The sequence below is a fragment of the Alosa pseudoharengus genome, unplaced genomic scaffold, assembly GCF_046254945.1.
Source record: "Alosa pseudoharengus isolate Yale_2024_CS ecotype anadromous, Long Island Sound unplaced genomic scaffold, YU_APseudo_1.1 YU_APseudo_1.1_scf_17, whole genome shotgun sequence".
In the NCBI taxonomy this organism is placed as follows: Eukaryota; Metazoa; Chordata; class Actinopteri; order Clupeiformes; family Clupeidae; genus Alosa; species Alosa pseudoharengus.
In genome coordinates this window covers 12650640-12655639 of record NW_027468640.1, presented here as the reverse complement: position 1 = coordinate 12655639, position 5000 = coordinate 12650640, and positions in this window count along the sequence as shown.

The following is a 5000-nucleotide window of genomic DNA, read 5'->3' as shown; positions in this document are numbered from 1 at the left end:
TTAAAAAAAAGCGACGAAATTGTGAATTTCCAGAGCGTGCAATCTGACATGAGACATGATACAGAAAATACCACCATCTTATCTGGGCCTGAACTTGTTTAAAATGGACTGAGGTAACATGGAAAAGGTCCTGTGGTTAGACCAATTAAAATTTGCCATTCTTTTTGGAAATCATGGACTCATCTGGGCTAAAGAGGAGAGGGCCCATCCAAGTATCCAACCTATCCAACTTGTTTTAGTGCTCAGTTCCAAACCCAACATCTATAACGATGTGGAGGAGCATTCGTGCCTACAGCATGGGCATCTTGCACATTTGGCAAAGCATAATGTGCAAGAATCTGAATGATGTATACAGGTTTTGAGCAACATATACTGCCATCCAGGCAATGTTTATTCCAAGGCAGACCATGCACATTTCAGGAAAACAATGCCAAAATTAATTCTGCACATATTTAAATAGTATTTCTCCATAGAGGAAAAGTCCAGGTGCTACAATGGCCTGTCTGCAGTCCAGATTTGTCAAATTAGATGCATAATGGAATGAAAAACATGACTAAGAATACCCCATACTGTCGAGCAGCTGAAATCCTGTATTGGGGAGTAATGGGTCAACATTTCATTATCAAAACTTTAGCAAATGGTCTCCTCAGTTCCTAAACATTTACAGAATTTTGTTAAATGAAGAGGTGAAGCAGCACAGTAGTAAACATGCTCCCGTCCCAACTTTTTTTGAAACATGTTGCTGGCATCAAATTCAAAATTAACAGATATTTTGGTAACACTTTACTCTCTCTAACACATACATGTACCAACCCCAAAACAGAAAAAGTTGGGACATTGTGTAAAATGCAAATAAAAACAGAATGTGATAATATACAAGTCTCGTAAACCTATATATAGTAGCAAGAAGGACATAGACAACATATCAATGTGGAAAATTAAAATTTGGACAATTTCATGAAAAATATCGGTAACACTTTACTTGACGGGTGAGTTCATAACACATTCATAGCAGCTGTCATAAACTGCACATAAAGCATTCATGACTGCTTCATGATACATGACTCAACATTCATACCAAACCTTTCATGAATGTGGAAGACAGAACAACAAAAACCTGTCAAAATAAAAGTCTAACATCGTATTTGTGTAACCTGGATACCATTAATTTAATCTCTCCAGCCTTTGTAAATATTTCATGATTATCTTATGAAGTCTACATCGAATGTCACTTTACTATACAAGTTGTGAAGTATTTGTAATCACTGAGTTTAACACTGGACACTGGGAGGTAAACTAGCCTACATTCAGCTGACCCGTATTTGTGTAACCTGGAACGGCTGGACATTCCAGAAGCAATGAGAGATGAATGAATGAAAGATGAGAAATCATCTGCAAAGGTTACATCATAAAACAAATACATTTTTATGAAACAAAAATTATTTCCTTGACCATGACTCAGATGTGCCGTGATCAGGTAAGAGGTTTGGACCAAAAACAGCAATGCTGCTTTGCGACTTTGGACTTTTATTTTGACAAGCTCTCGTCGTTCTGTCTTCCACATTCATGAAAGGTTTGGTATGAATGTTGAGTCATGTCTCATGAAACAGTCATGAATGCTTTATGTGCAGGTTATGACAGCTGCTATGAATGTGTTATGAACTCACCCGTCAAGTAAAGTGTTACCGATATTTTTCATGAAATTGTCCAAATTTAAATTTTCCACATTGATATGTTGTCTATGTCCTTCTTGCTACTATATATGGGTTTACGAGACTTGTATATTATCACATTCTGTTTTTATTTGCATTTTACACAATGTCTCAACTTTTTCTGTTTTGGGGTTGTACATGTATGTGTTAGAGAGAGTCAATTCCATTAGTGTGTGTCCTCTAGATGGACAATAGCCCTGAATCTGTGTCTGTTGCCATGGATACAGGTCAAAGAGTTTTAACTAAGTTGGTAAGATCATTCTACTTTAAGTTCAGGTCGTGACCTGCATCTCATGCCATCACAAGAAATGTGTGTGTGTATGTGTGTGTGTTTGTGTGTGTGTGTGTGTGAGTGAGTGAGTGAGTGAGTGAGTGAGTGAGAAAGAGAGAGAGAGAAAGAGAGAGTATTTGTGTGTTCTACTTTTGCTCTACATGCCATAATAATCCTACCATCATGAACAATTGAAACATATTTACCTAGATTGAGGCATCATCCTCAAATCCTCCACAAAGTCTCCAGACACAGTGGTCCTCATTCCTGAAACAAACATTCAACATAAAGCAGGTGTACAATGGGCATGGTCATTCCTACGCAAACCTTGGAATTTAGCAATGTGAACGTGAGTGGAGGGTATGATCAAATCTCACATCAAGTCTCAAGTCATCTTTCAAGGCAGCATGGTTCTGCAGTGCAGCATAGTAATTCTGTCAGGATAGTCGTATCCTTATATTCACGAGAGTAGCCTATTGAGCCAAAGATTGCACATCTGATAACTTGATTGATTACTTTCCGTAATGTAGCCTGCTGGGTAGGATCATCCCGGTTGTGGCGGTCACACTTCCTGGCTCTAGGCGACCAAGCTACCACACCAAGACTCCTCTCATGATCCAAACCACCAGCATATTATGCACCAGACTATTTATTTATTTAACATTATTTTATTGTTTATTTTTTCTTTCTTTTTCTCCCTTTTTGGCTTGACCTTCTGTAAACAATTACCACCAACATTGTTGTGTTGCAATTAAGTATATCTATCTATCTATCTATCTGTGGTGACACAACTGATGATGACTAAGGACTTGTATACTATCACTTGGACAGATACTGTACTTTTGTTTATATAAATGAGTTTTACCCTGAAAATCTCAACAGTCAATTAATTAGACGGCACAAATCATCAATTTTTTTCTCTCTTGCGCCTAGAAAAAGGATATGCTGTCCTCCAATCTGTGTCCATTTGTTTTTCACAGACAAAATGCATTACAGTGCTGCATGGTTTTGAGTTGTGGGAGATGTGAGTGTGTTTTGAAATAAATCAATGCATTTGGCCAATTTGGCATTGGATGTGTTATGTTGTGAAAAAAAGAACAGGGCTGTGATATTGAAATTAGAGTTTTCACATTTACTAGCACCCTGAACTGGGATTAGAGTGATACAAAAGTTTCATTAATCACGTGAGCCCTGTCGTCACATTATTTCTGTGCTCAGATTTGCACTAGTTTGTATGTTCAACTGATACAGTAAATGAGGGCCAGTGTTTTCAAACTTAGGATCGAAGCCCTGCAACTCATCTATGTTATTGTGTTCTAACAGCTACATTGCAGTGGAACATTCTGTCACACATACCTTCATACCTTGCAGTGGGCAGCCGTGGCCTACTGGTTATTGCTTCGGACTTGTAACCGGAGGGTTGCCGGTTCGAACCCCGACCAGTAGGCATGGATGAAGTGCCCTTGAGCAAGGCACCGACCTAACCCCTCACTGCTCCCCGAGCGCCACTGTTGTTGCAGGCAGCTCACTGCGCCGGGATTAGTGTGTGCTTCACCTCACTGTGTGCTGAGTGTGTTTCACTAATTCACGGATTGGGATAAATGCAGAGACCAAATTTCCCTCTCGGGATCAAAAGAGTATATATATACTTATACTTAACTGTGTATAACCAATCAATAAAACAATAATGGCTATGTAACTGCTATGCCGTATCAGGATTTCGAATCCAAGAATGATTAGCTCATGATTATCTTGCAATGATTAGCACTAAAAGCCAAGGGAGCTGCATTATCTCTCTCTGTTTCTTATCTCTGAGTAAATAGCATGCTTAGTAAATGTATAGTTCAGGTTCGGTGTTTGCAGGGAAGTTATTCAGCGCTCAATGGTTGCAATCTGTTGTCATGACAACACTTGTACAGTGCTGCCTGTGCTGCTGGTATATGTCAGGATGAGTCACTGTTGGGATTGTGTGTGTGTGTGTGTGTGTGTGTGTGATGATCTCAGAAGGAAAATAAGACCTCATACATCACACTTACATGTCTCTCTCTCTCTCTCTCTCTCTCTCTCTCTCTCTCTCTCTTTCTCTCTCTCTCTCCAACCCCCCCCCCCCTCCATTCCCCTCTCTCCCTCTCAAGCGTCTTGGTCTGTAGGTTCACAGCATGGTTAATGCCCCTCTTTGGAGGCTTGTCTCTTGAATGCCATCAAGCCTCTTTCTCTCTTCTGCCCTCTACAGTGGCCTCTTGTAGTCCAAGTCCCTGTCCCACTTAATCCCCCTCTCACACATGGGTGGCATTTTACCAGAGTGACCATAGGAAAGAGCAGGCTGTGGTGGACAACCTGTCAAGGTCACCTGGGGCTACAGGCCTGGAGAAGTGCGTTAGGTCAAACAACCACATATAGAAATGTCAGGCATGACCAAACTATTGGTTAAACAAGGAGTGATCTTTTTTTTCAACACTTTTCCCATAGAAAATACAGTCTAATGATCTATTCTTTGCTTCTATATTTAGATACTGGGGTTTACGCACATGAATAATGTACAAACAGCTACATGGGCTCTCATGTGTGTAGGTGAATACGCACACACACACACACACACACACACACACACACACACACACACACACACACACACGTTTGTACAAGATAGGGACATGTGTTTGAGTTATAATTAAGCAAAACTCCAAACCCCACAGGTTAAGTTAGTTCATTTTCTGTCAGCACATGGCATATGGTGCAGTCAGCAACAGCAAGCTAACAAGCCCCAGCAGAGCAAAAGCGCATCAATATTTAATGTGTGTGTGTGTGTGTGTGTGTGTGTGTTTATCTACTCTTCATAGCATAATATGTATGTGTTTGTGTGTGTTTGTCTATGTGTACATATGTGTGAACGTTTGCCTTTATATGTGTGTGTGTGTGTGTGTGTGTGTGTGTGTGTGTGTGTGTGTGTGTGTGTGTGTGTGTGTGTTGGTATAGGCTAATGCGTTTGCATGAATAACTTAATTTGAGTTTACGTC